The 25,388-nt window shown below is 45.8% G+C and overlaps 1 pseudogene; it reads right to left on the bottom strand.

Annotated features, from left to right (window-relative positions):
- The window catches only part of LOC147109903 (cell adhesion molecule CEACAM3-like), a 218,609-nt pseudogene that overhangs the window by 143,068 nt on the left and 50,153 nt on the right, over positions 1 to 25,388 (bottom strand).

Raw genomic sequence — 25,388 nt, 5'->3', positions numbered from 1 at the left:
GCAAGTTGCGGGCTATTGCATATTTCTAACAAAGCATAAAGACGAAGGTGCAGCGCAATGTCCTGCAAACATCCTGAACTTTGCGCTAAGTATTTATTGAACATTGGTTACAATATAGCAGGCGCGCAAAATAGAATAGCAATAGATCATATTTTATGAACTGTGAATAATCCTTGTCGGACCAGGTGTCCAAATGCTAAAAGCACCATATTTATAAATTGGCCCAGAAATTCGGGTCAGATGCTTCCCTCAGGTGCAAGCCTTCGACCAGCACTTACCTTGCGTGCCGGCTGTTAAGCTGTGGGCCCGCGTGGTATTCCAATCCTGGGCCTCCGCCAACTGCCGGCACGCAGTGCTTGCATCTCCCAGGGGCACAGGTAGTTCGAAGTGTCCCCTGCGATCACGAGGGCCATGGAGCTCCATTGGTAGCAGGGAATGCTTCATTCATAAGTTTGACAGGAATAGCTGTCAAACCTATAATTGCTATAAGCCCCAAAAGATCATTAAAACCTCAAATATTTTTTTTTAAAAACATCAAATTTTTAAAATAAACTATAAATTACATGAAATAACTATTTTAAACGATAATTTAATTTTATTAAAAAATTAATTACATTTTCTGATGGGGCTAACAATAAGCTTACCTTTCTTTAAAGTATTTGAAAATAATAAACCTGTGGAAAAAATGTTTTAATTTTAATTAATTCACCACTTACCTTGTTAAAAGCAGGCCTTGCAGCTGCTTTTTAAAAGTGTAACTGCTGGAGACTTAACCTCCTGGAAATATCTGGAGAAAAACGTAAGTTCAATGCGCACGCACTGCCAATCTGGCGCACGCATTCGACCTCTGAACCCCTTCTTTCAGGGAAATGGAAGTGCTGGTTTCTCGTGATTGTGCGGTGCATGCGCGAAACCAGCACTTTCATTGGGCCTACGCGTGTGTACCCCATACGTACTCACCCGTGGAGACCCGAATTTCTGGGCCATTGTGTTTTGCATTTGTCCAATGCCAAGTGGCCCTGCTCCCTGTCCCTGTTAGTTCCACTGCAGCTCTGAGAAAGAAAGTCAGGCTGGAACTCAATAATTCGGTACAATCAGCCAATCGGAGGCAAACAAAAGAAAGTTGCATATTCGGGTCTCCACGGGTGAGTCAGCATGGGGTACTGACCCATAGACCCAATGGAAGTGCTGTTTTCCTGCATGCACTGCACTTACGCGGGAAACCGACACTTCCAGTCCCCTGAAAGCAGGGGTTCAGATGTCAAATGCGTACGTGGGGGATGCTGCGCGTGCGCATCGAACTTCGTTTTTTTTCTCAGGTTTTCCCGGGATGGTGAGTCTGCACGAGTTAGCAACGTAAGGTAAGTGGTGTATTAATTAATATTAAAACATTTTTTCCAGAGGTTTATTATTTTTAAATAATTTAAAGCAAGGTAAGTTTATTTTTAGCCCTGTTAGAAATTAAAATTATTTTTTTCAAAAATTTAAATTATTGTTTAAAATAGTTATTTCATTTAATTTATAGTTTATTATTTTAAAAAAGTGATTTAAAAAATAAATTAATTGAAGAATTAGTGATGTTTTGTAAGAAGAAGGGGTTTGTAGTATTTCTAAGTTTGACAGCACTTCTTGTCAGACTTAAGAATGGAGCATTCCCTGCTCCGATTGGCTGCCCATGGCCCACGTGATCCCAGGGGCCACATCGAACTAACTGCGCCCCTGGGATATGCAAGCAATGCGCGCCGGCAGTTGGAGGAGGCCCAGGATTGGAATCCCACGCGGGCCCACAGCTCAACGGCCGGCGCGCTAGGTAAGTGCAGGTCGGAGGCTTGGAACCGCGGGAAGCCCCCGACCCGAATTTCTGGGCCAATACATATGTAACTTACATCGAGTGTACAGCACAGAAACAGGCCATTCGGCCCAACTGGTCAATGTTGCTGTTTAGGTTCCACATGAGCCTCCTCCCACCCTTCTTCATCTCACCCCCTCAACATAACCTTCTATCCCTTTCTCCCTCGTGTGGCTATCCAGCTTCCTCTTAAATGTAACTACGCTATTGGTCTCAACTGCTCCTTGTGGTAGCGACTTCCACATTCTTACGGCTCTCTGGTAAGGAAGTTATTGTTTAAACTGCTTATTGATGAAAATCGCCTGACTAATATGCTTCCTTGTTGAGACAGCGAGATTATTGTGGCTGCAAGGGAATTTCTGTGATTCGCTGCCCACGAATGCTGCACGATCTACAGAAGTTTTACAGGTATTTTCATCAGTTTTATGCGCAAAGTGGCTTTTCAGCTTAGTTGCTTTATGAAAGCTTCAATGTGAATCTCTGTTCCGCTTTTAACTTCATTCGGCTTTGAAATATCTGCAGCAAAATGTTGCACAATCCATATTTGCATATGTTTAATTGCATTGAATTATGTCAATTAACCATTTATTTGAAAATATATCTTCAGCTTTGCAACAATGCCACGTGAAACATTACCTCCTGCTTTTGTTTAGGGTGCTGATTGATCCACTGTGCATTTGCAGCACTTTCTTGTTGCGTGTAAGAACAGATTTTGGTGAGCAATACTGTGGGGTGACAGCGAACACATTTTATTCCTGGTAAAGTAACATTGTAGGATAAGAATGCTCATGACTCGTCTATATAAATCAACATTTCGATATTAAAAAATCGACAGCAAACAGCTTATTAGCTACATTGTGGCACGGCGATAGTGATGCTGGTTGCAGAGTTTATTCTATTTCAGTTTTGCCCCGAAACTGTCTATGTACCTCGTGATGAATGACTTGTGACATGAGAACAATGAAATCGTTTAGAAACAATTCTCTTCTCCAGAAAACCTTTCACTTACCAAGTACAAGCAGAATGATGGTTGCTGATGCTTGCAAGGTCCCGGTGATTGGATTCAAGGTAACAGTGCACTGTCCACTGTCCGCAGCTGTCACTGACTTCAGCAGGAGCGATCCGTTCGGGAGGAATAACTCAGCCCGTGGTCTGTATTCATTACTTATATCACCCTCTGTACCGAGCCACCCAGCGATATTTGACACCCCGAAGTCCCAGTTCCCTCTCCTCAGCTCATCTGGCTGCCGCACTGAAAAAAATACGTTGCCTACGACGGTCTCATTTATCCGACTGTTTTCTTTATGTACAGTAAAACCCTAGGGCTCAACTGGGGAAAGAAAATCAAATTGAGGAGGAAGTAAAGTGAAACACACAAACTTGACACAATGTATACGTTTCTTAAGTGAGACTAACGTCATCTCTTGTATTTTAATCTGATTTTCTATGACAATCGCTTGCTGTCATGTTTTTCTAATCACTAAAAGAAAGGATCCGAGAAACTGATCCTCACACGCAGATATAAATAAGCAAACAGCTACAGTGGTAAATGGCAGTGGCTCCATCCTGAGAGAGCAGCGCCAGTCCCTGTTACACTCGGTGACTGACCCACTGTACATGGTCTACAGAACAGATCAGTTGACGCATTTACTGAAGTGGCAATGCTGATTGGACCGAGTGGTGTTCACATGACTGGAAACTCTTTCCACTGACTCCAATCTAAATGATACATATTAATAGAAATTATTGGCAATGTACAGGAAATGGGCGGAAGAGTCGGGTTAACTTCAAGTGCACAGATCTTTGCTCAGAAATTAAACATTATTCGCTCTTTTATTATATGGAATGCACTCCTGGAATGGGTGGTGGAAGCAAATTCAATCGTAACCTTCCAAAGGGAATTGGATCAACACTTGAACAGGCAAAGAAACAGGGCTATGTTCAAAGATCAGGGGAGTGAGACTAATTGGATAGCTCTTTCAAGGAGTACGGCCGAATTGCCTCCTTCTGTGCTGTATGATCCTCTGATTATTTTTGAGACACTGAAAGGCCTGCTGTGTATTTATAAACATTTGCTGTTTATATTTCAGATATTCAGTTTTCCTGTCCCTTCAGAGGTATCTAACACAGCTCAATATTATCTAGCAGAGAGAGAATAAAAATATCCCCAAATTATGGAGAGTGGGTAATTCCTGGTAGTTTGCAAAATCTGAAGTCAGGGGTTATCAGAAAAATACAATAGATTCTTTGATCTAAATTTTCGCCATTTAACGTGTAACTAGACTCGACTATTCCAATGTACTCCTGGCTGGCCTCCCACATTCCACTCTAAGTAAACTTGAGGTCATCCAAAATTCGGCTGCCCATGTCCTAATTCGCACCAAGTCCCGTTTGCCCATCACCCCTGTGCTCACGGACCAACTTTGGCTCCCGGTTAAGCAGCGCCACGATTTCAAAATTGTCATCCTTGTTTTCAAATCTCTCCATGGCCTCGCCCATTCCTATTTCTGTAATCCCCTTCAGCCCCACAACCCCCCACACCCCAGCAAGATATCTGTGCTCCTCTAAATCTGCTCTCTTGAGGATCACTGATTATAATCGCTCGACAATTGGTGGTCAGGCCTTCTGTTGCCTAAGCCCTAAGCCCTGGAATTTGCTACCTATACCTGTCCTCCTCGAAAACTCTCTTTCCTTCTTTAAGACGCTCCAAAAATCCTACCTCATTGAACAAGCTTTTGGTCGTCTGCCCTAATTTAATCTTATGTGGATCGGTGTCCAATTTTTTGTCTTAAAACATTGCTGTGAGCGCATTGAGCCAGAAATTCGTTTCGGAGGCTTCCCGCGGGTGCAAGCCCCCGACCTGCACTTACCTCGTGTGCCAGCCTTTGTGCTGTGGGCCCGCGTGGGATTCCAATCCTGGGCCTGCTCCAACTGCTGGCGAGCAGTGCTTCCGTATCTCAGGGGTGCATTTAGTTCAAAGCGTCCCCTGGGATCACGTGGGCCATGGAGAGCCCATCGGAGCTGTGAATCTCTATTCATATATTTGACATGAATAGAGATCGGTCCCAAAACCTAACTAAAACTTCAAATACATTTTTAAAAAAATAACATTTTTAAAATAACTATAAATTACATAAAAAAACTATTTTAAACAAATACTTACATTTTTGAAAAAATTAATTACAGTTTTTAACGGGGATAAAAATAAACTTACCTTTCTTTAAAGTATTTAAAAATAATAAACCTGTGGAAAAAAATGTGTTAATTTTTATTTAATTCACCACTTAACTTGTTAAAAGCAGGCCTTGCAACTGCTTTTTAAAAGCGTAGTTGCTGGAGACTTACCCTCCCGGAGAAACCTGCAAAAAAAAAAGTAAGTTCCAGGCATACGCGCTGCCTCTCCCGTGCATGCGTTTGACCTGTGAACCCCTTCCTGTAAGGGAACGGGAGTTCCGGTTTCCCGCGCATGTGCAGTGCAAGCACGAACCCAGCACTTTTGTTGGCCCTACGCGTGAGTACTCAGCGCGTACTCAGCCGTGGGGAACCAAAATTCTGGCCCAATATGTTAAAGGCACTATATAAATACAAGTTGATGTTGTTGTTGTTGCTGTAACTAGCCGACCTCCCACAGCGTTGCTGATCAAGACTGCAGTCTTCAAGTGAAGCAAGGTTCGAGGGTAGCATAGAATTCGACATGGGCATAAGCACAATTCAGTTTCTGTTTGAACGTTATAGATTTTGTCCTTCATTTTATGTAATAATTTGATATCGGCATCATTTTAGAAAAAAAATCTTACTTTCCCATGTGCTCCCTGTCTACAAAACCTTACTTCCTATTGGCACTCGTCCTGTCACACTTTTGTGTCAATGTTTTTACCATTATAAATTTCCATGCTCAGATTCATAATGGAAATTGCCCATGTAAATTTGGCACCGTATTACTGGACTATCTGATCAGTCAGATGGTTTTGCCCATAAATCGCTCAAGATGAATTCTGAAGAAAAGTATTTTGATCGGCTGCTTTATGTCGCAGCAGTTCCATCAAGGGGATTACCACTAAGTTCCGTTGTATTGAATTCAATGTCGGAAAACCGGAAGTTCCCGACACAAGGATTATGAGATGGTTGTGTGGAGCATACTTTGGAGCGAGCAGCGAAAACTTTCACTTTTAGGGCCTCTGTTTTAAGCGAGAGGTACCTCTTCCCAATATATTTGTCCAGTCACTCCTCTCTCATGTCATTTATTTGCCTAGGTTGTCTGCTATCAGGCTCTGTTCCTTAACTATATTTATATTCTTGTTGTGTCCGTGTGTTGATAGAGACACTGAAGACAGGAGTTGGTTTCACAGGTGTTTACTAAACAAAGCCTGGAGGGGAACTAACTGATACAACACAATATACAGGCTTATATAGCCCGAGTGGCCATTACCGGCATTACAGTACACATGGGGTGCTTAAAGGCACATACACTACAATTCCTCCCCTTTTAGCCAAACAGTACATAATATTTTAAGTAATTATTAATTACATGTTACAAGAAAAGTAATCTACACATTGTTGCAGTTAATTAATTATAAGTCAGTCCCTCTGGAGGCTTCCTGGCTCAGTCTGGATAACGCCTCGGTGGTGTAGTAGTTTCTGGTGGTGTAGTAGTTTCTTATGGCAAGGCTGATTCGGCTTGAATGCCAGTGTCGGGTTCATCGGGTTCCAGTATCACCGGATCGGAGGTAAATATGGGTATCTCTACTTCATCGTTAGGCGTATAGAGTTGTGGTGTAGGTTGTCCCTTTTCAGATGACACTATGATTTGGTCAGCATGGCGTCTTATTATGCTTTCTCCGATGTCCACGGTATACATCAGCGGTCCTAGTCGTGTGCAGATAGTTCCAGGCTGCCATTTCTCGGTACAGTAGTCCCGGGCCAAAACTTGTTGACCAATCTGGAAGGTTCTAGTTGGCCTTTCATTCATGCCTTGAAATTGCCGGTTCTCCACGTCCCCATCTTAGGCTTCTATTGAAGAACATCATGGCAGGAGTTTGGTTTGTAACCATATGTGTTGCATTCCTGTATGCGAACAAGAAGTTATCCACGTTGTGCTGAAGTTTTATGTCTTCATTACCCATGGCTTTTACGGCCTTCTTGAAGGTCTGGACAAACCTTTAAGCCAATCCATTGGTGGCGGGATGGTATGGTGCGGACGTGTAGTGCTTAACCCCATTGTTTTTTAAGAAGTTCCTGAATTCTTCGGACACAAATTGCGGCCCATTATCAGAACAGATCTGTTCCGGCAGCCCATTCCTGGCAAATATGGTCCTTAATACTGTGATGGTTTTTTCCGTGGTGGTGAAGGACATCTTTATTACCTCTGGCCACTTGGAGTGTGCATCAACTGTGATTAAGAACATTGAGTCCATAAATGGACCAGCAAAGTCGATGTGTACCCTTTGCCAGGGAGATGAGGGCCACTCCCATGGATGTAGAGGGGCTTGTGGTGGAGCGTTTTGGACCTTCTGGCATCCTAGGCAGCTCTTGGTCATTTCTTCGATGTCCCCATCGATACCTGGCCACCATACAAACGCCCTGGCTAGGTTCTTCATTTTCACTCCACCCAGATGCCCCTCGTGAAGCTCCTTTAGAACTTTATCCTGGAGTTTGGGTGGAATCACCACTGGATCCACACATCAAGGTTCCTTGGCACACTGACAGCTGTTCTCTTCTTTGCGAGAATGCTGGCAACAGTGGTTCGCCATGTGCTGGCCATCCCTTCACTGTTAAATTGCAGACTCGTGAGAGAGTCGGGTCATTTCTAGTTTCCCTTTCAATGGCAGAATTTGTTACTGGTAGACATTCGACTATGGTAGAGTGGAAAATCTCCACTGGGTCTACGGTAGGTACTTCTTCTACCGTTGGCAATGGTAGGCACGATAACCTGTCAGCATTCCCATGCTGTTTTGATCCTTTGTATTCTATGTTGTATTGGTGTGCCCCTAGAAAAAGGGACCACCTCTGTAGCCTTTGCGCTGTCATAATGGGAACACCCTTTTTAGGGTTGAATATGGAGATGAGGGGTTGATGGTCAGTCAACAAGGTAAATTTTTGTCCATGTAGGTAATGGTTGAATTTCTTCACTCCCCATACCAGGCTGAGTGCTTCCCTGTCGATTTGGGCATAGTTACGCTCAGCTGAGTTCAATGAGCGTGATGCAAAAGCTATCGGCCGTTCCGAGCCATCAGGGAATTTATGCGATAATACTGCTCCTACGCCGTAAGGGGATGCATCGCACGCCAGTCTGATTGGCAGTGATGGGTTGTAATGAGCCAAAACTTCTTTGGACGTGATTAAGTCTTTGCATTTATGGAAGGCACGTTTACAGTCTTCGCTCCATTTCCAAATTACTCCTGTTTGTAGCAGCTCTTTAAGAGGGTGTAGAAGAGTTGATAAGTTTGGTAAAAATTTATGATAGCAATTTATTAATCCCAGGAACGACCTTAATTGTGAAACATTTTCAGGTGCTGGGGCTTTTATGACCGCTTCAATTTTTTCAGGTGACTTATGCAACCCTTCCTTATTAATTATGTGGCCACAATATGACATTTGATTTTGGAAAAATTCGCACTTGGGGCGATTTGCTCGCAGGCCCCGTTCTCTCAGCCTAGTGAGCACCTGCTCCAAATTGGCAAGGTGCTCGTTGTCGTTTCCTCCTGTTACAAGCATGTCGTCTAGGTAGCATTGAGTCCCCGGAATCCCTTGGAGGACTTGCTCCATAGCTCTTTGCCAGATAGCTGGAGCGGATGCTACTCCGATAACCAGTCGATTGTACTGGTACAGACCTTTGTGTGTATTTATCGTGAGATATTTTTTAGAGGCCTCTTCAACCTCCACCTGTAGATATGCCTGTGCCAAGTCAATTTTGGTGAAACATTTCCCTCCGGATAGTGAGGCGAAAATATCTTCTATCCTCAGAAGAGGATACTGTACTGTGTCAAGGACCGGGTTTACAGTCACCTTGAAGTCTCCACAGATGCGAATTTTTCTCTGTTCTTCAGATTTATCATTATTCAATGCTTTCTTCATGACTGGGACGATGGGTGTTGCCCACTCGCTCCAATCTATTTTGGATAATACGCCTGCCTTTTCCAAATTTTCCAGCTCTGCCTCGACTGATGGACGAATTGCGTATGGCACCGGTCTTGCCTTAAAAAACTTGGGAATTGCTGCATCTTCCACTTTTATTGAGGCAGTGATGCCTTTCAAGGTTCCTAGTTTCTCTTGAAACACTTCTTTGGCGTTGGCCAAGATGTCTTTTAATCGCTCAGGTATGACGTCATCGTCGTTTTTTTTCTTACTGGTCACTGTCAGTGCCTGAATGGAGTGCCAGTCTAAACGTATTTTCCTGATCCATTCACGTCCCAACAGCAGTGGACCACCATCTTGTAGAATGTATAAATACAACTTTTGTATTTCCTTGAGTTTGTATACAACAGGCACTCTTATTTTTCCTTTGGGGTATACTTTCTGCCCCGTATATGTTTTCAAGATAATGGATGTGTCTTTTAAAGGTTTATGCGGAAATAGCCGCTCGTAATCCCGTCGATTTATGACGGTCAGAGCTGATCCTGTATCTAGCTCCATTTTAACTGGGGACCCTGCTATCGTGAGGGCAACCCAAATGGTCTGGTAATCATCTTTGGCAATTACATTATGTAATTTGAGACAGCTTAGTCTCTTGTTTTCGGAGTCGCTATCACTCTTCTGGTCTTCGGAGCTACTGTCCGCCATCATTTGTACCTTTCTGTACTTTTCTTTGTTGATGTTTTTTTTCCTGTCTGTGGATTTTTTTTGTCCAGCTCGGCATACCCGTGCAATGTGTCCAATCTTTCTGCATTGCCTGCATGCTTTGTCCTTGAACCAGCAGTCCCTCTGGTCATGGGTGGATCTGTCGCAGCGATAACATCTCTCAAAACCCTGTGTCATTTCATGGGTGCCGAAGTCCTGTGTCTTTTGTTGTATCTCTGCAGCTCCTCTTGTGGCTGCTTCGTATGGTACAGCCATACTGAAAGCCTTGTCCAGTGTTAAATCTTTTCCAGAAAGCAGCCTTTTCTGTGTTCCTTCACTTAGGAGACCGCAGACGAATTTGTCTCGAAGATAATCTGCTAGTCCTGCCCCGAATTGGCAGTGTTTTGATAGCTTTCTTAATTCGGTGAGGTAATCAGCATTACTTTCATTCTTCTGTTGATTTCTCTTAAAGAATTAGAATCGTTCCGCTATCAGCAGCGGTGTTGGGTTTAAGTGCTCTTGTAGGGTATCAACAATTTCTTTAAAATTCTTGTCCTTTGGTTTGGCTGGAGTGATTAAATTTTGTAACAGCCCGTATGTCTTTGCGCCCATTAGATTTAGCAGTACTGAAGCTTTTTTTTCATCTTCTGTTCCATTTGCGGTGCAATATACCTCCACTCTTTCCATATATGTGGCCCAATCCTCTATCTCGTTATCAAAAGCATCAATATTGCCAGACTTAGGCATCCTAGAAAAAAAATGGCGCTTCCCGCGCTTTTCTTTCTTTTCTGCAGAAACGATATGGCGCTTCCCGTGCTTCCCCACCACTGCTGCCGATGACAACACTGCTTCCCGTGGTTTCCGTTCTTTTTATTTATTTATTTACAGTTGGAGACTCGTTCCTGCCGACTCTCTCTCTAGGTCTGAACGCCGACCTGCTTGCAGCGCCGGCCATTTCCAGAGTGCTCCCTCCCTGTCTGTTACTGCTTGCCTCCACTTTCACTGCTTGGCCTAGCTGTAGAGGCAGCCGCTGGAGCCCCAGCCCGATGCCTAGGAAGGATTATTGCAGTACCTGCCACCAGCTTGGCTAGCTGATGAAACCACAGCTTTTTCTTTTTCTTGATTTTTCTTCAACTTTGGACGCCAGAGGAATCGATGTCCTTGAGGTGCTGTCGAATTGCAGGTAAGTCCGTTTCCAATTCGTCGCCACTGTTGTGTCTGTGTGTTGATAGAGACACTGAAGACAGGAGTTGGTTTCACAGGTGTTTACTAAACAAAGTCTGGAGGGGAACTAACTGATACAACACAATATACAGGCTTATATAGCCCGAGTGGCCATTACCGGCATTACAGTACACATGGGGCTCTTAAAGGCACATACACTACAACTCTGCTATAAACGCACTCACCATTTGATATTTTATTATCTGTTAGCCCTTTTTACAGTCTCCCATTTCGATCTTCTAATTTACCGTTGCAATCAATTTACTTGCTGAGACAAGAGAGAGTCTAACCATCGCCCCATGACATTCAACGGGATAATCTTGCCGAATCCCCCACCATCAATATCCTGGGAGAATCATCAATGACCAGAAACATAACTGAATCAGCCACATAAATATTGTGGCAACAAGAGCAGGCCAGAGGCTGGGTATTCTGCAGGGACTGTCTCGCCTCTTGATTCCCCAAATCCTTTCCACCATCTACAAGGCACAAGTCAGGAGTGTGACGGAATACCCTTCACTTGCCTGTATGAGTGCAGCTCCAACAACACTCAAGAAGCTAAAAAACTACCAGAACAAAGCAGCCCTCTTGATTAACACCCCATGCACCACATTAAACATTCACTCCCTCCACCACCGGGATAATGTTGCTGCAATGTATACCATCTACAAGGTGTCACAGCAGCAACTCACCAAGGTTTCTTCAACGGCACCTCCCACCCCGTGACCTCTACCATTTAAAAGTAAAGGGGCAGCAGGCATATGGGAAAACCACCATCTCCAAGGTCCACTCCAAGTTAAACACCATCCTGAGTTGGAAGTATATCGTTGTTCCTTCATCGTCACTGGGTCAAAATCTTGGAACTCCTTCTCAAAGGGCAATGTGGGAGCACCTTCACCACACGGACTGCAGTGGTTAAAGAAGGCGGTTCGCCAACAGCTTCCCAAGGGAAATTAGGTATGGGCAATAAACGCTGGCATTGCCAGCGCCGCCCACATCCCAGGAATGAATAACAAAGTTACATCTGACCGCCATATGTTGTCAAAGCTGTTGCAACAGTAAAATATATGTCGTCCATTTTCGCTTGATGGAGAATTAACTTCACCCCAGTACTTCATCCATGACACTGATGAATTGATCTGTTCCGTGCATTGCACTGCAAATAGTATTGCTTCTTGTATCATTTTTCTATGCATGAGCAGGACAAATTTGACACTCTGACCTTTTCACAGGAAATCACAGGAACCCCACAGTGCAGATAGAGGCCATTTCGGCCCATCGAGCCTGCACCGACACATATCCCACCCTATCCCCGTAACCCCACGTATTTAATCCCCCTAACACTAAGGGTCAATTTATCATAGCCAATCAACCTAACCCGCACATCTTTGGACTTGATGTACAGTTGCAGATTTTTATTACTCATGTAAAAGAGAACACAATTTTTAAGTTTGTACTTTGCTACTCTGTCCCTTTCGAAATGATTCCCATCACCTACTGCTCTGCATGGTTGGGCTGTGGTTCCTCTCCTCTGATAGTGGAAGCCGTGAAAGAGAACTCGATGCCAAGAGCAGTGAAGCATATGGTGATCAGCACAGCAAGGCTAAAGCTTTGTTAAAATTCAATCCTGTAAACCACTAACATAAAATTTGAAAACTGCACTGCTTTTTGAAAAGACATCATGAAACATTCAATTTTTACACAGATATCAATTAGATTTTTTTATTGCAAAACAGCTTACTCCTTTGTTGGTTCCTTCTTACACTCAGTCGGAAATTTTAACTTCCCAAAATAAAACGACTTCTGTAATTTTCAGAGGGTGTTAAAATGCAAATTATTAAATTTCCTCAGCAACTAACACGCAAACAAACTGTTAAACACTTATTGGCAGCTGGCAATTGCATTTAATCTCAAGCTACATTAAATAGAAACAAAATATTAATGGTTTCTAATGCACTACATAGTCATCGTGTTTCCAACTTCGTCATGCTCAAGTACTTCCCCGAGTCCCATGAATGGATAGTACAGCAATGTTCCATTTTCTCCCTGATGTAGTCAAAATAACATGATGGCCAAATGACCAGTACACACAACAAACAAAAAAGGCGCCACTATACTTTCAACTTCTCCTTTGTTTTGTAATCCTGGTTGGAAGGTAGGAGACGGAGAGTTGGGATAAAGGTACTCAATTTGCGAGGAAGTGACGCGCACTGTTCCCCAGGGATATGTTCTGGGGCCTCAACAATTAACAATATTTACTAAGGGCATCGATGATGGAATAGAGAGGTGAATATCCAAGTTTTCAGATACTGCTAGGCTGTGTGTGGCAATAAGTATTGCCAATGGGTACAGGGATTATAAATGGGACATAGACAGATTAAGTGAGTCGGCAAAAAAATGGCAAATGGAGATCAATCTGAGCAAAGGTGAGGTCATCTCCTTTGGACCCACGAATGATAAATCAGTGTATATTCTAAATGGTGAAAAGCTTAGGAACAGGATTAGGCCATTCAGCACAGCGAGCTTGTTCATTAAATGGCCTGAAAATTTTAAACAGCATTTTTCTCAAATTTTCGTAAGTCAAATTTTGAATGTCTACGAAAAAGGATTAAACATTTAAAAGCATCACACATTTTGAGATCACGTGATTGAATTTATCCAATTAGTTTTTTGCACCTTCATTCAAGATTTTACTCAACATTCCTTAACATACCGAAGTGTGCAGCCTTGAGCGTATATTTTTGTCAAACTTCCAGGATGCAACAGCATTGTTCAGTCAGCTGTACTAAAGGAATATTTTTCTTTACCGTCTAGCAGTTACTGCTTAACTAATTTGAAGAAAAACTGGAGGACAAATTGTAAAAGGCTTATTAAGATAATTTTTACATTGAGTGAGTTAAACATAGGCTATCTGTGGGCCTGCCTGTGACTGAGTGACAAAAAATGATTATTATTTCCATAACTGTGGTAGCTTCTGAATTGTATTCTATCAAATTCAAAAAAAATTATATGGAGAATTAATGTTGTGTGTGTGTTAGTGAGAGAGAGAGAGAGAGAATCTTCCCTCAAGTTAATATTAAAGTTACAAAAAATATTTCATTTTGAACCTATCAAGTTATCTCATCTATGTGTCGTTGACAGAAAAGCTTGATGCAAAATGCTTAAACCTGTGATACAAAGAGCAGAGACAAATCGAGAGAAAGCAGATGGAGTACATCTCCTGATTCAATTTGACCATTATAAAAGTTCAGTTTGGAAAGCAAATAACATTTTTTCTGATGAAAACATATAGAAAGGGGCGGTAGGGTGAGTAGAAGAAGAAAATGGTTGGAGAGTGAAGGGCTCTGGCCCCACACCAACCACCTTTGTGAAAGCTAGTGGGAGGTGGGGAGTGAATGGAGATTTTAAAGTAAGGCAAATGAAAGTGGAACAATAGTGGGGAGGATGCAGTATTCAAAAAGGAAGATGCAGAGACAGTGATGGGAGTGAGAGGGTTGTAGAAAGGGGAGTAATGAGAAGGTGAATAGGATACAGATGCTAGGGCAGTGAGGGGATGAGTGAAGCTTTAATGATTGGGAATGTTGTCACTTAACATCATATTTCCGCTGCAACTGCATTCTAAATGCATCACCCTGCCATCTTTCTCAATAGGAAAGGGTTCCACTCCCTGAATGTGTAGCTTGCTTATGACCACAGGCAGCACATCATGAAGGGTTCTGCTTTGTTTCTGGTAGCATTCATGATCTATACTTTATCCAGTCCTCGGTTCAGCATTTATTGCAACCAGGCCATCAGGTCACAGGCTAGTTATAGGGTGACAAGGAGTATCCCCGCTAGACGTGTCTAATGACTCCTGTCCATAATTCTTCACGGAAGTGTCCTAGACCTATCATTAGCTGCTTTACTAAAGGCCTATTCACTTCCATGTTACGGATAATGAAGCAGTCCGTGCCCGCATGCAGCAATAACTGGACAACAAACAGGCTTGTGCTGCTAATGCAGTAACATTGCTTTAAAAAGAGTTTCAGGCAACATTGCAAATGAAAAAATGGAAACAGCAGTCTTATTGTGTCAGTCTACACACTAGAAGAAGCGGATAATGCACTTTTCTCAGCAGTGGTTCAGTTGGTAGCATGCTTAACGCTGAGTGAGAAGATTATAGGTTCAAGTGCCACTCCGGATACCACAGCGCAAATATCTAGGCTGACACTCCAGTGCAGTACTGAGAGACCGAGCCAGTGTCATAGGTGCCGGCTTCCAGTTGAGACATTACACCAAGGCCCCATCTGCTCCATCAGGTTGTCGGCAAGGATGACACTGTTTCAAAGAAGAGCAGCGGAGTTATCCCCGATGTGCTGATCAATATTTATCCCTCAATTGCATCACTAAAACAGATTACATGACCATTATAACATTGCTGTTTCTGGGACCTTGCTTTGTACAAATTGGCTGCCGCTTTTCCTACATTCCAACAGTGAATACAGTTCAAAATTATTTCATTGGCTGTAATGCCTGTTGGAACGTCCTGGGGCAGTGAAAGGCCCTATATAAATGCAAGTCCTTCTTCTGGCTTTCCAGAGAAACTTTTAATTGTTTCCATGCTGTACATTCCATATTATTCATGGAATCATAGAACAATACAGGGAGGAGGCCGTTCGGCCCAACTTTCCTGTGCCATCTCTTTGAAAGAGCTATCCGATCAGTCCCTTTACCCTGCACTTTGCCCATAGCCCTGCAAATTTACCCCTTCAAGTATGTACCCATCCATCAGTATAATTCTATGTAATAATGACCCTCTCCACAAAATATGGCTGTGTAGCGGTTAATGTAGATCGCCACTAAATAAGAGAGTTTGACTTTGACGAACTATTAACAAGTTGTTTATTTACAGGAACAGACTAATTACATCAGGTAAGATGGCAGGTAAGATGGCTGACTGTAGGAGCACCGTGGTATAGGTCTTGTCCCAGCGGGGACTCCACGAGGAATGAGTTCGCAGTCCTGTGGAGAGCGTGATGATGTCATCACGCTCTGCTGTGTGTTCCCGCGCTTTGGGCATCACGTGACCGCGTCGTGATGTCAGCACATTCGCGTGCGCTCAGGCGGTCCAGTGACCTGCGCCATTGCTTCGGTGCATCTCCCCGGTACGGAGGCTGGCCGTTGAGGCCGAGGTCGCGAAGCCAGGCTGTGCCGATGCTTGCCGCGGGAGCGGGAGATCGCGTCGCTCCCGTTGGCTGGCCGATGCGGCCGAAGTTGCGGTAGGTCGGGCTGTGCCGGGGGCCGTCTTGGAAGACCGAGTCGGCCCGGCGGCCGGCGCGCATGTGTCACGTGATGCATGACGTCAGCACGTTAGGTCGCCTCTTAAAGGGGCAACGGCCCAACAGGGAAGTTAAAGGGGTAACAGCCCTAACTGGTAAGTAATACAATTAAGTAAATTAAATACATACAGTTAGGTAAGTTATACATGCATAAATAAGTTAAACTAAAGAAAGGTAAGTTATACATGCATAAGTTAAGTTAAAGAGAATTATGTATCTCAATGTAAAGGACAACCCGTGGGTCCGCTACACAGGCCCCCCCAGAATTCACTTTAACAAAAGTCCAAGGATGAGATGGTCTGATGAGCTGGTGATGCTGTCTCGACTTGGCAGGCGAGGTATAAAAATACTGCTCGTTAACGGATCCTTACGCGCGTCATGGCGAATAAAACGTATCCGTCAGGCGAAGGACCATAGTAACGTGCAAAACAGCAGGCCTTGTCAGAGTGACAGGCAGGTTGGGCGGACGCGGGCGATGTCTCCGTTGGCTGGTGAGCGAAACCTTCGGGAGGCTGGAACGCACGGAACGGTGCGTGCCATAGTGCTACGACGTGAACACAACGGAGGGTGAAGAGTTGCTGCGTTGATCAGTGATCGGTGAGGCTAGCAACTTTCACATGGCTGATCACGGCCGCAGGATGCCCGTTGAACCCGTCCTCGATGTGTGCAGCTTCAGTCGACATTTGCGTTTGTTAAAGGGAAAACTGGAGAAAGGGCGGCAATGGTCCAGGTTGTTGTTGCTTTCAGGAGGGGTTAACTCTGCCTGGAGGGCAGCAACACTTGTAACTGTTGTAAATTTAGGAGAAAACAGCCGGGAGGGCGGCACGCTTTTTGTTCACGCCGAATCGTGTAGTAGGTAACACAACCAGCAGGCTGAAGGGCTGGTGCGTCATCGGCGTAGAAGGAGTCGTCGGTGTTCACGAGTGATGGGTGCTCGTGGTTCACGAGGGATGGGTCCTCGTGCGCGAGGAGTGCGTCCTCGTGTTTTGTGGGGGTGAGTCCTCGTGGTATCCCCGCGGGGCGAGCTCCGATCTTGTGGGCCCGAACATGCTGTACCCCGCGCTTGGAGAGATGTATACTTGCTGTTGCTTTGGATGTAGAGGTGGACGATCCGTGTGGCGGTAGAAGAGTCGAATACGGAGACCGTGAGCACGTGCGTGGTCTGTGCCGCATCGATGTTCTCGGCGAACAGGGCTTCTACCTGCATAAAGCACGAGGGAGACCGTGGCTCCCTGGATTGCGGTAGCGACAGCAGAATGGCTGATGCTTCCATAGCATGCCTCGTTTGTGAAAGACGTTCACAAACCCACCAATTGTAGCGCTGGTGGATGAAGGTTGCCGTTGGTCGTGCTCTGCCTTTGTGAAATCGTTCGTGAAAAACGGGCTCACCTCCAAGCTGCGCTTCCGTCGCGAAGACATTCGCAAGGACGGGGTCACTTTTGGTGGAATCGGTGTTAGGCGGTTGCTGTTCCGTGGTTGTTCGTCGGTTGTGCGTTGGTCGTCTTGTGGGAAGATGAGGGTCAGGCTGCGCGTTTCTACCGTGACAATCGTTCACAGATACGGGTTCACCAATTATAGCGTTGGAATTGATGAGCTCCCGTACTCACGTCGTGGGGTCACCAATGTAGCAGTTTATGTAGATCACCACTAAATAAGAGAGTTTGACTTCGACAAACTATTAACAAGTTGTTTATTTACAGGAACAGACTAATTACATCAGGTAAGATGGCAGGTAAGATGGCTGACTGTAGGAGCACCGTGGTATAGGTCTTGTCCCAGCGGGGACTCCACGAGGAATGAGTTCGCAGTCCTGTGGAGAGCGTGATGATGTCATCACGCTCTGCTGTGTGTTCCCGTGCTTTGGGCATCACGTGACCGCGTCGTGATGTCAGCACGTTCGCGTGCGCTTAGGCGGTCCAGTGACCTGCACCGTTGCTTCGGTGCATCTCCCCGGTACGGAGGCTGGCCGTTGAGGCCGAGGTCGCGAAGCCAGGCTGTGCCGGTGCTTGCCGCGGGAGCGGGAGATCGCGTCGCTCCCGTCGGCTGGCCAATGCGGCCGAAGTTGCGGTAGGCCGGGCTGTGCCGGCGGCCGTCTTGGAAGACCGAGTCGGGCCGGCGTCCGGCGCGCATGCGTCACGTGATGCATGACGTCAGCGCGTTAGGTCGCCTCTTAAAGGGGCAACGGCCCAACAGGTAAGTTAAAGGGGTAACAGCCCTAACTGGTAAGTAATACAAATAAGTAAATTAAATACATACACTTAGGTAAGTTATACATGCATAAATAAGTTAAACTAAAGAAAGGTAAGTTATACATGCATAAGTTAAGTTAAAGAGAATTATGTATTTCAATGTAAAGGACAACCCGTGGGACCGCTACCCCTGAATTTTAGACAACGGGCTTTAGTAAATTTGCGTCTTCTTTTCCACAAACAGCTTATGTCAATACCACCAAACCCTGGGTCGCACAGAGTCTTTCTCTAAATGCCTCTGCAGTACTGAACAGCTGCCATTTCCTGTCTACAGTTTAACGGTTGGAATGCGGTTACTCAGAAGAACGTCCAAACGTTGTGCCCACTGGTGCTGCGGAAGAGGTTGTGTAAACTGGACTTTCTCCCCTTCTTATCACAGCATGGCAGTCTTCCCTGGATGACATAATGATATTGATTTGTTTGAGTATTGTGTTAAACTGGCATGCTCTGCAGAGAACAGAAATACCACTTTGTAAGTTAACTCTTTCAACATTGCACTCACTCGTCATGTATGTATTGTACATGAGAGTTTCTATGGGCCTGAATGTGCAGTTGATATGAGAGTACGCTTTCATACCACCTTTGAAACAGACCGCAGCTTCAGGATTTGCCACATGGGTCTGTCAATGACAGCTCCGAAACTGGCTGGGCTCTGCCCCCACCCCCACAGAATCAGTGAAATCTCACACATCATTGAAAATGATGAAAACTTTGGCTCTTCAGTAGTAAATACGCTATTAATTTCCCCACTAAAATTTATACACAAAGGCACTAAGTTTCACTGGGGTTTTAACAGCGTATTTACCGCTAAACAAAGTTTACGGGCATGGACAACTAATTTTGAACTTGTGCAGTGTGAAATTTGGCCATTTTAGCAAAAAATACCATTTTTAATGAACTTTCCAAAAAAAAATTAAGTTTATGCCTCTTTATTTTAGGTTTGCCTTTTCCCCATGTGACAGCCCCAATCTTACTTTTGCCCTCTCCAACCATTTTAAAAAGTTAGAATTGCAAGAGCTTCCCCACTTCCTTGCTCGCTGTCAGTGGGAATTCTGCCTTTTGATTGGCTATTTCGACAGCCTGTTGACTTCACAGGAGCTCCAACAAGAGCATTCCATTATGTTCCGTTGAATTGATTTCAATGTTGTAAAACCGAAGTTCCCAATACAAGGATTGTGAGATCCTTGTGCGGAGCATACTTCAGGGCCAACAGCAAAAGCCTTCACTTCACTGCTGACTGCAAATTCAGATCCTGTGTTTCAATCGAGAGGAACTTCTTCCCAATATTTTTGGTCCAGTCTTTCCTCTCTGATGTCTGTAATTTGCCTAGGCTCTCTGCTATCCAGCTCCATTTCTTAGCTACATTGATACTGTGTTATAAATGCATGTACCATTTGATTTTTTATTTTCTGTTCGCCTTTTTTACAGCCTCACTTTTCGCCATTCTAATTCCACTTAATTTACTTGCTGTGCCAAGAGAGAGTCTAACCACTGCCCTTTGACATTCAACGGGATGACCATCGCAGAATTCCCCATCATCAACATCCTGGGAGGACACCATTGACCAGAAACATTACTGCACTGATGCGCCATCAATTACTCAAAAGACTGAGGTTGAGCAAGTAACAATCAGGCTTGTATAAACTAAAGAATGAAGGTCTTGTCTCGAGTGGTCGACCCGTCCAGAATACTAAGGGACTGGGAGGTTGTCACTTATATACCTGGAATAGTGGGAGGAGTCAGCCGAGGCATGTCCAGACCTGTACCTAGTGGAATACACATACAGACACAGACAGGTATGACAGTTGTTTACCACATTCACCCCTTGTTTAAAAATGAGTCCGGCGGGGTGAAGTGCATTTAAAAGTTCGTGTATTGGAGTCTCTCCGGAGGTCTTGTCTGCCGCTGTGATCGACGTGGCGACGGCAGGGGTGGTGGAGCTTCCGGTGTCGCGTCCCGTGTAGGCTGGGGCCCTGGAGTGTAGTCCTCGTGGGTGACGGTCCAAGGCAAGCCGGCTGCTGGGGTTGGATATCGGGTCGTGGGGGGGGGGTGGTAATGGGCAGTGGGTTACAGCGGTCCCCGAGGGTGCGAGGTCTCGTATGGAGACTGTGTCCTCCCGCCCGTCCGGGTACGCAATGTAAGCGTACTGGGGGTTGGCGTGGAGGAGGTTGACCCTCTCGACCAGGGGGTCCGTTTTATTGGCCCTCACGTGTCTTCTCAGTAGTACCGGCCCTGGGGACGTCAGCCATGGCAGTAACGATGTCCCCGATGTGGACTTCCTTGGGAAGACAAACATTTTCTCGTGAGGGGTGGCATTGGTGGCAGTGCAGAGCAGTGACCGAATCGAGTGGAGCGCATCGGGGAGCACCTCCTGCCAGCGGGAGGTCGGAAGGCCCCTAGGCTTTAAGGCTAGTAGGGCGGCCTTCCAAACTGTTGCATTCTCTCTTTCCACCTGTCTGTTCCCCCGGGGGTTGTAACTGGTGGTCCTGCTTGTGGCTATACCCCTAGCGAGCAGGTACTGGCGGAGATCGTTGCTCATAAACGATGAGCTCCAGCCGCTATGGATATAGCTGGGGAAACCGAACAGGGTGAAGAGGCTGTTCAGAGACTTAATGACTGTGGCACTGGTCATGTCCGGGCAGGGGATAGCGAATGGGAACCGGGAGTACTCGTCAATGATGTTGAGGAAGTACACATTGCGGTCGGAGGAGGGGAGAGGCCCTTTGAAATCGACGCTCAGGCGTTCGAAAGGGCGAGTGGCTTTTATCAGGTGGGCTCTGTCTGGTCTATAAAAGTGCGGTTTGCACTCAGCGCAGACTTGGCAGTTCTTGGTCATGGTCCTGACCTCCTCGATGGAGTAAGGCAGGTTGCGGGCCTTGATGAAGTGGAAGAACCTGGTGACCCCCGGGTGGCGGAGGTCATTGTGGAGGGCCCTCAGCCTATCGATCTGCGCGCTGGCACAGGTGCCACGCGATTGGGCATCTGGGGGTTCATTGAGCTTCCCAGGCCGGTACAAGATCTCGTAATTGTAGGTGGAAAGTTCGATTCTCCACCTCAAGATCTTGTCATTTTTGATTTTGCCCCTCTGCTTGTTGTTGAACATAAAAGCAACTGAACGCTGGTCAGTGAGCAGGGTAAATCGTTTTCCAGCCAGGTAGTGCCTCCAATGACGCACAGCCTCCACGATAGCCTGGGCCTCCTTCTCGACCGCGGAGTGTCTGGTCTCCGGGCCCTGGAGGGTTCGTGAGAAGAATGCCACAGGTCTCCCCGCCTGATTAAGGGTGGCGGTCAGAGCGAAGTCGGACGCATTGCTTTCCACCTGGAAGGGGATGGATTCGTCCACTGCGTGCATGGTGGCTTTGGCAATGTCTTCCTTGATATGGTGGAAGGCTAAGCGGGCCTCTGCCGTCACGGGAAAAGAGGTGGACTTGATCAGCGGACGGGCTTTGTCTGCATAGTATGCGTAGGGGTCGGTGTGTCACTGTGAGTATCAGATGGGGGGGGGTTGGCGGTCTGCTGCGTCCTGGCTGGTGTCCAAGATGGCGGCGTCCATGATTCCCATGTGGCTGGAGTCGTCCAAGATGGCTGCTGCTGCGGTGGTTCGCACATGGCTGGAGAGGCCCAAGATGGCGGCCCGCACGGCCCACACACGGCGCTGTTGGGGGCCCAAGATGGCGGCTCGCACGGCCCACACGCGGCGCTGCTGGCGCTCGGGGTGGCTTTGGCCTTGCAGACGCTGGCGTAGTGTCCCTTTTTCCCGCAGCCCGAGCAGGTCGCATTCTTCGCCGGGCAGCATGCTCTGGGGTGTTTGGCCTGGCCACAGAAGTAGCATTTCTGGCCTTGGGATACTGCTGTCTGGCTTTGGGACACTGCTGCAGTAGTTGGGCCATTGTTGGGCTGTGGCTGGGGTGGCACGGTGCTATGGGGCTGTCCTACCGTGTCCCAGGTTGTCGTTCCCCATGGCATCCACGGTGCAGAGGAGTAGGCATCCATGCCCCGGAAGGCTGTGTCCAGCGTTAGTGCGATGTCGGAGGCTTTGTCGAGGGTGAGGTCACTCTGCTCCAGCAGTCGCTGTCGGGTGTAGTTGGACCTGTGGCCCACTACGAAGTCATCCCGGATCAGTTCCTCCGTGTACTTAGTGGGCGTTACCGCCTTACACCCACAGGCCCGGCCAAGCACGGACAGTACTTGGAGGTATTCCTCAGTCGATTCCCCAGGTTGTTGTTTGCGACTCCCCAGAAGGTGCCTAGCGTATACTTCGTTCACAGGGCGCGTGTACTGGGTCTTGAGGAGCTGGAGGGCGGCTGTGTACGAGGTCGCGTCCCGGATGACTGAGTACACTCGGTGGTTCACCTTGGAGAACAGGACAGACAGTTTGTCCGCATCCGTTTCGACCGCAGTGGAGGCAGTCAGGAATGTCTCGAAGCACGTGAGCCAGTGAGCAAACTTGGTGGAAGCGTCCGCTTCCCGACTGTCCAGGTCCAGGCATGCTGGTGTGAGGATCTTCTCCATTATAAAAATTTAGTTAATAAAATTGATGCGCCATCAATTACTCAAAAGACTGAGGTTGAGCGAGTAACAATCAGGCTTTTATTAACTAAAGAATGAAGGTCTTGTCTCGCGTGGTCGACCCGTCCAGAATACTAAGGGACTGGGAGGTAGTCACTTATATACCTGGAATAGTGGGAGGAGTCAGCCGAGGCATGTCCAGACCTGTACCTAGTGGAATACACATACAGACACAGACAGGTATGACAGTGGTTTACCACATGCACCAGCCACATAAATACTGTGGCTACAAGAGCTGGTGAGAGGACTGGGCATTCTGAGCCGACTGTCTCACCAAAGTATTTCCACCATCTAAAAGGCAAGACATGGCTGTGATGGAATGCTCTCCACTTGTGTGGATGAGTGCAGCTCCAACCAAGCATTCATGAAGCTCGAAACCATCCCGGACAAAGCAGCCCACATAATTGAAACACCATCCACAACATTAAACATTCACCCCCTCCACCGCCGGCGCACCATGGCTGCAGTGTGTACCATCTACAAGATGCACTACAGCAACATGCCAAGGCTTCTTTGAGAGAACCTCCCAAACCCATGACCACTACCGCCTAGTAGGACAAAGGCTGCAGGCATATGGGAACTCCATCACCTGCAAGTTCCCCTCCAAGATAAACACCAAACTGACGTCGAAATCTATCAACGTTCCTACATCATCGCTGGGTCAAAGTCCAGGAACTCCCACCCAAAGAGCACTATGGGAGTACCTTCACCACACGGACTGCAGCTGTTGAAGAACACGGTTCAGCACAACCTTCCCAAGGGCAAGTAGGGATGGAGAATAAATGTTGGTCTTGCCAGCGACGCCCACATCCCAGGAACCAATACAAAAGATATATCTGACCATCACATGTTGTCAAAGCTGTTGCTACATTAAAATGTATGACGTCCATTTTCGCTTGATGGAGAATTAACTACACCCCAGTGTTTTATCCATGACAGTGATGAACTGACCTGAGCTGCACATTTCACTCCCAATAGTATTGCTTCTTGTTGTTTGTGTTTTCTATACATGCGCAGGGCAATTTTGACAGACTGACTTTTTGACGTTCAGTTGCAGATTTTTATTACTCAAGTAAAAGGCAACAAAGTTTTTAAGTTTGTTCTTTGCTACTCTGTCTCTTTCGAAACGATTCTTATCCCCCATTGCAGTGCATGGTTGGGTTGCAGTTCCTCGCCTTTGATAGAGGAAGTTGTGAATAAAAGCTCGATGCTGAGAGCAGTGAAGCATACAGTGAGAAGCACAGTGAGGTTACATTTTTGTTAAAATTCAATCCTGTGCACAACTGATTTTTAAAAAGACCTCATGAAAGCGTTCAGTTTTTATACATCAATTAGATTATTTTAATTGCAAAATAGGTTTCTCATATGATGGTCCCTTCTTACACTCAGTCGGAAATTTTAACTTCCCAAAATGAAAGAATTCTGTATATATCTGAGCGTGATAAAAGGCAAGTTGTTCACTTTCCTCAGCAACTAACAGCCAAACAAACTGTTAATCCCTTATTGGCAGTTGACAGGTTCATTTCATCTCAAGCTACGTTAAATAGAAACAAAATATTAATAGTTTTTAATTCGTTACATAGTTATTGTGTTTCTGAATTCGTCCTGCTCCAATTTTACTCCTCAGTCCAATGAATTGATAGTTCAGTGATGTTCCATTTTCTCTCCAAATATTGAAAATAACATGATGGTCAAATGACTAGTACACACAACAAACAAAAAAGTCACCACTGTATTTTCAACTTCTCATTTGTCGTGTAATCTTCTGGTTGGGAACCAGGAGACAGAGAGTGGGGATAAATGTACACAGATTGGGAGGAAGTGATGAGGGATGTTCAGCACGTGTTATGTTCTGGGGCCTCAACGTTTAACAATATTTACCAACGAATTGGATGAACAAACAGAGAGCTGAATATCCAAGTTTTCAGATGCTGATAGAATAGGCGGGGCAATAAGTAGTGTCGACGGGAATGGCGATTTTAAAAGGGACATAGGCAGATTAAGTTAGTGGGCAGAAATATGGCAAATGGAGTTTAAAATGTGCAAAGTTGAGGTGATCTACTTTGGACCTAAGAAGGATAAATAGGTGTATTTTCGAAATTGTGAGAAACATAGGAACAGGATTAGGCCATTCAGCCCAACTAGGCATACCTGCCATTCAATGAAATCATGGCTGACCTGTATCCTAACTCCATCCACCCGCCTTGACTCTGTATCCCTTAACACCCTTGTCTAGCAAAAATCTATCGGTTTAATATTATTAATTCAGCTGGCATCTACTGCTTTTTGTTGTTGAGAGTTCCACATTTCTACCACCATTAGTTTGAAGAAGTTTTTCCTAATTTGTCTCCTGATGGCTTGACTCTGATTTTAAGGTTATATCCCTTTGTCCTAGACCCACCC

Source organism: Somniosus microcephalus, chromosome 12 (assembly GCF_052327205.1).
Source record: "Somniosus microcephalus isolate GS21.2 chromosome 12, FLI_Smic_1.0, whole genome shotgun sequence".
NCBI lineage: Eukaryota > Metazoa > Chordata > Chondrichthyes > Squaliformes > Somniosidae > Somniosus > Somniosus microcephalus.
This window is presented reverse-complemented; position numbering and strand designations above follow the sequence as displayed.